Below are 11759 nucleotides of genomic sequence, written 5' to 3' on the forward strand. Positions count from 1 at the left end.
ACTATGGACTGCCAAGAGAACAAACAAATCTGTTTTGGAAGAAGTACCATATATACTCGTTTATAAGCCGTGTTTTTTCAGCACATTTTTAAAGCAGTTTTTGTGGTAAAATTAGGTGCCACAGCTGATATGCGGGTCGGCTTATACTTGGGTATATATGGCAGACCCAGAGGCAAGGATGGCGAAGCTTCATCAAACTTCACAGACTTTGGACATCTTATCAGGAGAGACCTACCAGTCTGCAGAAGGACATTATGCATGACAAAGTGAAGGGGCAGCAAGAAGAGAGGAAGGCCCTTGATGAGAAGGATTGGCGCAGCGGCTGCAACAATGGAGCAAACACTGTGAGGATGTCACAGATCCAACAGCATTCCATTCTGTGCTAACCGGGGTCCCTATGAGTAGGAACCGACTAGGTGACACCTACTAACAACACACAGAGAACAAATAAGTAACAAAGAAACCTAGTGTCTCATTTTCTTTCATTCGCTTTTCATTTCTTTCTTCGGGAAGTACATTGCGTAAGCACCAAACTGAGCAAAAAGCAGTTTTAAGAATATAGGTCAGGACATTAATATACATTTGATCACCTCCTTTTTAGTCTCTAACATTCCTCACCATAAATCAGCACACTTTCCGCCACCCCCTCTTCACACATACACACACACATGAACGCACGCACACTTCTCTCCCCCCCCCCCCCCGCCCCCGGCCTGATTCCGGATCACTGAATGTAAATCTGTGACAAGGGTATCTATATATAATGTTAACTGTGCCGAGGAGGGCTGGTGTGAAGTGAGTGCTTGCCAAGAAAGGAGCGATCCGAGCCCAGCCGTTCGTCCTCCGCAGTGTGCGCTACATCATCGGCAGGACACATGTAACATCATTAGGGCTGCGGAAAAAGGAAGAAGCAGGAAGGAGGAGGAGGGATAGTGGGGAAATAGCCATTCTGCAAGGAGATGGCTAAGTTGGAAGTTCCAATCAATCTAAGTAAGCCAGGTTCCTCAAGATCCTGTCAGCCACTCCAGACAAAATAGATTACAGCAGAGATCACAGAGAGTCAAGGAAACAAACCAAAACATGGAAACAGTGTTGTTATTAGAGATTTGCTCAAGTACCAGTTGGCAGTTGAAACTCATTTACCAGTTTAGCTCTACTCTGCATTCCCATGAAAGAGGGAGAAATTTGCTTTTCCCTTCTGTCAAGAAATCCACATTATTAAATTACCCATAAGCCTTTGTTGCCATCCCAGGTATGTTGGTTTTTGCACTAAGTGGCTTGCTTATTGTTATAATGCTAAAAGCTATGCAGGGTCACCTGTGACACACAGGTTTCAGTGGAGCTTCCAGACTAAGGCAGGTTAGGAAAAAATGCCTTGTGACCTACTTCCAAAAAAAATAGTCACTACAAATTCTATGGATCACAATAGAATATTTTCTACTAAAGTGCTGGAAAGAGTTCCTGAAACACCCAAACAACAACAACAAACTCACTGTCACCCAGTTAATTCTGACTCCTAGTAACCCTATAGGGCAGAGTAGAACTGCCCTTTTGAGTTTCTGAAGCTTCAGATCTTTATGGGAGCAGAAGGCCTCGTTGTCCTAAGGAGTGTCTGGTAGGTTGGAACTGCTGACCTTGCAGTTGGCAGTTCATTGTGTAACCCACTGCACCACCAGGGCTCCTCCTTAAAATGAACAGGGCCTACGGCAAGCGACTCAAAAATATCAGTGGTCTTGAAGCTGGTGTTGGACTGGGCAATGTTTTGTTTTGTTGCACAAGGGAATTGACGTGAGTCAGAGTCAAAGCAACAATGATAAGCCCTTGGAGATTTTAATAGAAATGATTGCAGGTATCTTGTGGGCTGCTGTTATAAATGTAAAGAGGATTGAGTGTCTAAGTTTCAATATTGGGGCAACGTGCACCTGGGAAAGTTTACAGTTCCTTTGGCTCTTCAATCAGTTGTTATGTAGAAGGTTCATGTTCAACTAAGGAACTCAAGTGCTCTTACAGACCCATTGATGGGTAAGTTCCTGCCTATGAAATCCACAGCATCTATAAGATATAATTAAACCATTACACATACTCAACATCTCATATTCAGATAATCAAGGTTGGCAGTTCAAACTCACCAGTGACTCCACAGGAGAAAGACCTCAATATGCTTCCATACAGATTACAGCTTAGAGAACCCTTTGCAGCTCTTCCACTCTGTCACCTGGGGCCACGAGGAGTCAAAACTGACTCAATGGCATCTAAGAACAACAGTGCCAGAGAAAAACAATGAGTTGAAAAATGAAACAAACAAATATTACCTTAGTCATTTGGACAGGTTATATAAAATCCATATTCTATTACCCCAGTCTGGGGTAATAGAATATTACCTCCTCTACATTTTTAAACAGCAGCCTACAAGATACCTGCAATCATTTCTATTAAAATCTCCAACAAGGGCTTATCATTGTTATACCCAGTCATCTGCCACTAATTCAGTGTCTGATGACACTCAGATTTGTCATTTAAACTGCTACCAAACTATCCAGTTGCAACTTGGTGCACTTTCTTTTCTACCTGTGTATAACATCCAGTCTGAGTGATCACTGAGTCTGTTGACCAACCATCAAAATATGTCTTAATAAATCTTACCTCAAAGACATTTTTAGTCCCTCTTTATGAATCATTTGTATTTCAGGTTTCAACACATGGATAATCCAGAAAATGATGACTGTTTTAAAAATCCATTCACCTTTTGCATACACTACAGTTTAAAAGTTTGTTTGTTGATAGTTTAAAGTAAAAGAAACGAGGTGATCATCTTGTATAGTAAGCTTCTTTCTAAGCTATAAGAAAAGCTATTGCAGGTGCTAGTCATTTAATTTAGGGCTCTCTTTGCTTGATAAGAGGAACCCTGCTTGGTGCAGTGGTTATGCATTGGGCTGTGATCTGTAAGATAAGCCGTTCCAAGCCATCAGCCACTCTGAGGGAGAAAGAAGGTACTTTCTACTCCAGTAATGAGTTATAGTTTTGGAAACTCACAGGGGCAGTTCTACCCTACCCTATAGGGTCGCTATGAGTTGCCACAGACTTTATTGCAATGAGTTTGGTGTGGGGGATTTTACTTGAGAAGATGACATGTATGATAGGTAGGATTATTGTGCCAACCTGGCCAATAAACACATGTTGGGTTAATAAGATTGCAGTTTAATTGAAGGGCAAAGAGATAAATGGCTCAGCAAGCCTTGCCTTTCTGTCTCTTGCTCTCTAATGATCGAACCAGTGTGTGGCTATCTTAGCTAGTTCTCTGCGTCAACTTGTGAGCTACACTACCTGTGGGACACCCAACCTGTGGACTGTGTCCTTATAGTTTGAGGTTCCTTCAAGACCTGCTTCACCACGCTGCTGGTGTATGCATCACTTGAACTGGGGACTGTCTGACCCTGTCTCTGCTTACTGTTGCTGACTCATCTGTTGTTTGCTGTCTGTGACTGGACTGTCTATATTGCTCTATGGAAGACTCAGCTGTCTGCTTCCTTGACTTGCACCCAGCAGCCCTTGTGAGTTGAAGAACTGCCAGTGTATTAACTATCTCACTGAAGTGAGTTGAACTGAGCCATTTGTACTGCTCTGTGGATTAATTGGCTGTTTATTTCTTATGTTATATATATATATGTATATATACATATATATAATTGTATTAGTCTGGGTAGTTTAGAGAAACAAATCCACAGAAACTCATGTATAAGAGAGTTTTATGTAAAGGTTAAATGTGCATCAAGAAAATATCCAAACCCAGTGCTGACCAAGCCCGCAAGTCCAACATTAACCCATTAACTCATATGCACAACAGCAGTCCACAAAATCCTCTTCCATTTCACAAAACAGACACAACGATGCCGACTGCAGTAGGAAAGCCGAGTCAGTGAATGTGTAAACATCTCAGCACTGGCAGGGGTCTCCACAATGGATGCTCCAGCACCCAGGACTGCATCAGGGTAGGTCCATGTAGCTTCTCCTTGGGGATGTCTTGCAGGAAGTCAACCTTGGAAGCTGAAGCAGGGAACTGCTAAGGCAGTTGCACCCTGATGGGATCATCACAAAGCAAGAGACCCAAGAACTAGAAAGGTAAGGCTCACCAAGCCATTTATCCCTCTGCACTTCAATTAATCCCACATGTGTCTATCGGCCAGGTTGGCACAGTAAACTAACTAACTCAATTATAAATGTCCTGGTTTTGTTTTCTAGGGAACCCTGTCTAACACAGCATGTAAGCAGTAGCAGGTAGCTCAGAGAAGTGATAGTTAATGCAGACTCAGGAAGCGCAAGATCATATTTTACTGCATCAAACCCCTTTCTTAGCTCTAATAGGATTTGATCATCAGTAATTCCTAGAATACTGAACTTGTCTAATGATGCTTATTTTTCCTTCTCTGGATGTCAATGGTTTAATTTTTAATGTATACTGAGATGTAAAATTATGTTCATGGTTGTGGAGAGAAAATAGAATAATATTTACTTTATTGGCAATAATATGTTGGTTATACGCAATGTGTACATTTACACACATACCAGAGCATAGTGAGTCTCCCAGCAAGAAATACAAATACAAAAAGAAGGTAGTTAAACATAATTAGAAATTTGATTTTGGCACACTTGGTCTATTATCTGGTTCAGACTGTGAGAAAAAGTGTCCCCTAATCATAATTACCAATGTGTTAGCAATCCACAAATCCATTCTGGAAGAAATGAGCAACTGGAAGAACTAAATAATTAAGGAATCCCCGGTTACGGCTTCTCTTGTAAATAAAGAGTGGATGGACTGAAACACGAATATCAAGGCACAGATGCTTCTTATTCTTAAAACAGAAAAGTAATGGGTGAATATTATTCACTTTCATTTAAAATGAAGCTATGATACATTTGCTTACTGTGTACCATTTACCTTATGTAACAAAAGGGACATTTGCAAAATTAAAAGAATGTTGCAAGTATAATTTCATCCTGATGATATTGGCTGTTGGCCTCTTTTATGAGTCTCTTCAATTTTAAATCAGTGGGAAATGAAATTATTGTTTAACATTTAAAAATTCCCTATTGGGAGGGGGAAAAGAGGAGCTGATACAAAGGGCTCAAGTACAAAGAAAATGTTTTGGAAATGATGATAGCAACACATGTCCAAATGAACTTGATATAATTGATGTATGGATTATTATAAGAGATGTAAGAACCCCCAATAAAATGATTCACTACATTAAAAATCCCTATTGCAGTCTCTCTAAATAGAACTTTAGATCTTTTATTCTATCATATCTAATCTCGATCTTCTATTATACTTGGGAAGCATTAGAAAATATATGCTACAATATGATAATAATACCGCTAATAAGCACTAGATTTTTAGAGAAAGAAAGGAGAAGGCCAAGTCATAACATGCAAGAATGCTTTAACCAAAAAAAAGTGGGATTTAACCTGAATCTTGGAAAACCAATAGGAATTGAAGAGGAGCAGTGGAGGATAAAAGTGAATTTAATACAGAAAAAAAGTACATTTGACTGGTATATGTTGTTCAGGAAAACATTTTAATTGGAACCAAGCCTTTGTGAAAGAATGCAACAACCAGGGCTGTAAAGGAAGAACAGGGGGAGTTTCCAGAGGAGAGGGCATTTCACGCAAGGACTTGCCTCTTTGCTTCATAAAGTGAATATGGTTGCTAAGAGTGGTTTTGGTTTTTTTTGTTACTCGTTTTGCTGTTGTTGTTATTCATGCTGTTACATAATTGCACAGTAATGATGACATGGGAAAGTCTTGTACAGCAATAGAGTCTATAGGCAGGCCTAAAGAATAGCCCTATAGCCAGAATGGTCCTTAGAATTGAAGATGGTGACATTTTTGTTTCACTCACTTTGGACAGATCCTCAGAAAGGGCTCATAGAAGGACGTGATGATTGGTAAAGTGTAGAGTGAGGGGAAAAAGAAAAAAAGGAAGATTCTCAATGAGGTGGATTGTTGCAGTGGCTGCAACAAGGAGCGCAAGCAGAGGAGCGATTGCGAGTGCGGCACAGAACTGGACGTGAGTTTGTTCTATTGCATGTAGGGTTGCCACGAGTCAGAATGCCAGGAGCAGGTGGTGCAGTGACAGTGCATTTGGCTAACCGCCAGGTCAGCAGGTGGAAAGCACCAGCGGCTTTGGTGGGAGGAAGACCAGGTTTTCGACTCCAGGAAAGAGTGACACTCTTGGAAGGCCGCAGGGGCAGTTTACCCTGTCCTAGGGGGTCCTTACGAGCCAGCACTGACTTGGTGGCCATGAGGGGAGGAGAGAACAGGAGTCCTTGGGTGCTCGGCGACTCACAGAAAGGTTGATCGTGTGAAGCTGTTCATAGGCATGTTGGGAAAAATGACCGGGTGATCTGCTTCTGGGAAACATCACCTCCTGGAGAGGCTTTGGAGAACAGCTCCCCTTTGACACACAGCTCCCCTTTGACACACAGGGGTTGGAATGGACTCAGCAAAAACCGATAGGAGTCGCTGGGCAGCACAGGTTAAGTGTGCAGCTATTAACCAGGAAGTTGGTGATTTAAACCCAGTCAGAGTTGTTCCGAGGAAAGGTTTCTAGACCCTTTCTTCAGAATGTTGTCATGGACAGCTTGGTCGTGTAGTTTGAGTAGAGAACAGAAAGATAGTAACGGGGGGTCAGTGGGGAAACCATGACGATGTCTAAGCATGAAGTGACGTAGAGCACAAAAGGAGGGAATATCTACCTCACTCTTAGTTCATGGAGTTGATATACATCTTGAGGTAGAGACCAAATTCAAAGAAGTTAGGAGAATGTTCCACCATTAAAGCTAATATGGATACTGGACGTAGCAAAAATAGCTCACCAATTTAGGGGAGTTGTGTTCTTCCCATGAAGGTCCGTTACAAAAATGTAGCAAGCATGGACACCCGTACAGATCAGAGCTCAGGACACACGGAATCCAGGTGAGATATCCCTCTGCAACAGAAATGGGTAAGATATGAAAATAATTTATGAAGGGTGGGAGGGAGGGAAAGTAAAAAGATCAGCTGATGCCAAGGATTCAAATAGAATGTAAATGTTTAGAAAATAACGATGGCAACATATGTACAAATATGCTTGATACAATTGATGTATGGATTGTTTTAAGAGCGGTAAGAGCCCCCAATAAAATGATTTTTTAAAATAATTTTAAAATGCAGCTAGCGAAACAATATCCCAGAATAGTGGGGATTTGTGAGAAAGTAATGAAATTGGCAATAAATACATGCATCTGTTGTAAATGTTTTGACCAGAGGAATATAAATCTTAACAATGATCTAAAGGGCATTATCTCTTATAACAAAAAGTCTGTCAATAGATTCAGCTACTGCTAAACTCTCTCTGCTCTTACATTCTTAGAGAGTACTGCTTTCACCCATTATGTTGTCATCTCCTGGCCAAAAGATGGTTGCTGCATCTTCTGAAGTGAGGTCTATTTCCAAGCAAAAAAGAAGGCCTTCTTCCATTGTGAAAACAAAAGGTTTCCTAGCAGTTCCCATTAATTTACATCACACTGACCAGAGAGGCCTCACAACAGCACAGCAGCAGCAGCAACAAAGGAGCAAGAAAGTGTTTCCCTAGGCGCCCAGCATGACCCACAGAATCAGGATTCAGTGAATTTGGAGAAAGGGAGATTCAGTATTGGATAAGCAATTTTCACAGTGTGCCAGCATATACTTCATAGCAAGTAAACAAAAGCTCTAGACGATATTTGTTTTCAAAGGATAGAAGAAAATGTCATAAAAATTAAAATAAAAACTTGACTCAGTGGATGACTGAATCAACTCTCTAAAACTGTCTCTGTCTTGATCTCCCCCCTCTAAGTTAATGGTGCCTGTCTGACTTGGACTGCAAATCCTCACCTGATGTCCTTATTGCCCTTTTTCTGTATAATAATAAGAATGATCTTCTTTATAGGAGGAAGTTAAAACTCAATTTGAAGTTCACCTCAATATCAATGAAAATAGAAACACTATATATTGACTAGTCAAGTTATTTTCAGAAAAATCTGAGCCTTAAATATTTTAGTATTACACAAGGAATATTAAACGAAGTTAGCAGCACTCACTTGAGGAATAAAATACAATATAGCACAATAAATGTAGATGAGATATAATTAATAAAGATAATAAACAAATGGTGGCTTAGGAAAAACAAAAATCAGTAAAATAATTCACTAATAAAAAGAGCTGGTATTTTAGAAGATCAATAGTTAAAGAACTCTCTTATATGTTTATCTGACAAATAAAGAGGGTATAAAATCATAATATATGTATCATGAACTTTCAGAGAGGGGAAGTATAGCAAATAAATTATAGGGTATAAAAAATGGCATTAAGAACAAGAAAGGGGTTACGATAAAACTTTCTGTTAATAATACATTTGAAACTAAATATGTGATTACCTAGGGAAATATCAAATAATCTAAATTAGCACAATGAAAGGATAATCATAGGTGAAAATGAAGGGTTATCCTGTATCCACCATCAAAAGAGATAATAAGCCTAAAGCCATTTTATAGGCGGTTGTTAGCAAATCTTTTTTTAATTTAAATCATTTTATTGGGGGGTTTTACATCCCTTATCACAATCCATCCATCCATTGTGTGGCAGTTACATAATCTGGTGTCAATTTGAGGATTAGGAGTGTAGGGGTGGAGTCTTGTCTGTCAATCAGGATATAGACAATGAAGCCTCTGTGTGGGCATGGCCTTCCATGCCATGGCCATCCCTGTGTCTGAATTCCCTAAGGATTCTGGGAATTCCTGTTTTTCTCCTTGGAGGCAGGAGACACTTCTCTCTCTCGGCTCACTCCCTTGGAGACTCTCTACTGACGAGGCTGGTTCCCTGTGACACATCCCTAAAGGAGAATCCACATGGACCTACCCTGATGCAACCAGACATCTGGAGCAGAGAAGTCAAGTAGAGACCCCTGCCAGTGCTGAGATGCTTACAACGCTACTGGATCCAGAAGACTTTCAACCTACTAGCCTGTGATCTTCCTGCATTCAGCATCATTGCATGTGTTGCATGAGTCTGAAAAGAACTTTATAGATTGGTATCAGACATATGGGCTAATAATCTTGGACTTATGGACTCAATCTGGACTGGTATGGGATGTTTTCTTAATATTCAATTGCTCTTGTATATAAACCTCTTTGTTATTCACATGTGAGTATCCATGAATTTGTTTCTCTAGTCTACCTGGACTAACACACATTGTGTCAAGCACATTTGTACATATGTTAGCATCATAATTTTAAAACCTTTTTTTTCTACTTGAGCCCTTGATACCAGCTCATCCACTCCTCCCCTTCTCCCTCCCTCATAAACCCTTTATAATTTATAAATTACTGGTTTTTTTTTTTCATGTCTGACACCAACTGCTGTCTCCCTTCACCCACTTTTCTATTGTTCGTCTCCCTGGGAGGGGATATATAACGATCATTGTGATCGGTTCCACCTTTCTCCCCCCATCTTACCCTTACTTTCCTGGTATTTCTACTCTCATTGTTGGACCTGAGAGGTTTTATCTGTCCCAGAATCCCTGTTTTGAGCTCTTATCTGTACCAGTATACACGCTCTGGTCTAGTCAGATTTGTAATTGTGTGTAGAATTGTGATCATGATAGTGGTGGGGAGGAAGCATTAAAGAACTAGAGGAAAGTTGTATGTTTTTTCAGTGCTATACGGCACCCTGATCGGCTCATCTCTTCCTTGAGATCCTTTTGTGAGGGATGTCCGATTGTCTACAGGTGGGCTTTGCGTCTCCACTCTGCCCTCCCCGTCTTTCACTTTTATATGTTTTTTTTTTGTTCTGGGTCTTTGATGCTTGATACCTGATTCCATCGAAACCTTATGATCACACAAGCTGATGTGCTTCTTCCATGGGCCTTTGTTGCTTCTCAGCTAGATGGCCACTTGTTTATCTTCAAGCCTTTAAGACCCCAGATGTTCTATCTTTTGATAGCTGGGCACCATCCTCTCTTTTTACCACATTATGCACCCATTTTGTCTTCAGTGATCTTGTCAGAAAGGTGAGCATCACAGAACGCAAGGTTATGAGAACAATGTTCTTGCATTGAGGGAGTACTTGAGTAGAGTCCCAATGCCCGTCTGCTAACTTAATACTTAACATAAATATATGTACATAGATCTATTTCCCTATCATTATATATAAGTATAGTTACGTGCTCGCTTCAGCAGCACATATACTAAAATTGGAACGATACAGAGAAGATTAGCATGGCCCCTGTGCAAGGATGACATGCAAATTCGTGAAGCGTTCCATATGTAAAAAAAATAAGTATAGTTACATATGTACATGCCTGTTTTTAGAGCTCTATAAACTGTACTTTGCCTCTAGTTCTTTCCTCTGTTTCCCTTCGCTTTCCTCTTGATGCACTTAAACAATAATTTATCCCAGATTATTCTAGACCATAGGAAAGGCAGACAGTTTTTAATTTAGTTTTTATGTCAAGCCTGATCAAAATCAACCCAGACTAAAAATGAAGTCTATGGTCTAACCTCAGTTCAATTACATCTTCTTCCTCCATTCTCCGGGTAGTTTGGGTTAAGCCTTCTTGGTATTTATCAAACATCCTGATAGCTGATTCTTTAATGGTCTTCTTTCTTTCTTCCCAGAGAGCACAGTATCTCAATTAAACAATAACCCATTGCTATTAGGTAGATGCAGACACATAGTGAACCTATAAAACAGAATAGAGCTGCCCCACAGGGTTTCCAAGGACATTATCTTCACAGAAACAGACTGTCAGGTCTTTTCCCTCAGAGTGGTAGGTGGGCTTAAACTGCCAAACTCACAGTCAGCAACCAAGCACGTAACCACTCTATTACTTGTGCTCAGTTATGGGCTGCAAACACACCCTAGGTTTAAGATATAAAGTGGATCTGAACGATAGAAAGATGACGGATAAAGGGGGTTGTCTTAACTAAATGCCCAAGTTAAACAAAAATTAGATGGTCTTGCCACAATAAAGGTGTTGGAAAGAAATCGGGTAGACACTAGACACCTATAGGATGATTCAAAGCTGGGTATTTGCACATCAAGGTCAACACTAGGTACCAGCAACATTACATCACAGGTACATCTGGTCTCAGCCACTAAGAACAGTCAATACCCTCCACCATGCTCCTTCCAACCCCTCCCTCCCAAGTGGGGATAGTGGGGATACATAATACAGACTCAGGACAGGCCTCTTTTTCAGGCGCTCTGTTACAGGCTGGAGTGCGGGATCTCCCCTGTGTGTGTACATGGGCTCTCTCTCTCTCTCTGTCCAGGACTCCTCTTTTGGTTCTGTGGACTCCACTTTCCTGCCACTTTTCCACGTGGTTTTTTGCCTTCCCCCGAAGTGGCCGTCATGAACTCTCCCACGGCCCCTGCCACGCAGCCTTGCATGCTTTCCAGGATAGTATTCCCTGAAACTTCCCTCTCCCTCGTCAAAGTTACTTGGGTTACAAAAATGCTTTTGCCACATGAATTCTTTCAGCATTGAGAAGCAAGAACGAAGTGAACCATCCCAGAAACCTCTGAGGTCCATTGCTGACCCACCATGGACTTATTCTGAGAGTAATAAACAAATGTCTGTGATTAGAAAACATTAAAAAAATGGCTGTCACTGGTTCCTAAAACAAAACCTAAGCCGATGGATACTGAATATTATCTACGGGTTTTCAGAAGTTTCAAGCGAA

At 40.7% G+C, this 11759-nt stretch overlaps 1 non-coding gene across 1 annotated transcript; it reads left to right on the top strand.

Moving 5' to 3' along the window:
* Positions 1-10237: 10237 nt before the first annotated feature.
* LOC142438182 (U6 spliceosomal RNA) lies at positions 10238-10344 on the top strand. Its single transcript, XR_012782609.1, has one exon. It is a non-coding gene; the product is annotated as a U6 spliceosomal RNA (small nuclear RNA).
* Positions 10345-11759: the final 1415 nt, after the last annotated feature.

Source organism: Tenrec ecaudatus, chromosome 1 (assembly GCF_050624435.1).
Source record: "Tenrec ecaudatus isolate mTenEca1 chromosome 1, mTenEca1.hap1, whole genome shotgun sequence".
NCBI lineage: Eukaryota > Metazoa > Chordata > Mammalia > Afrosoricida > Tenrecidae > Tenrec > Tenrec ecaudatus.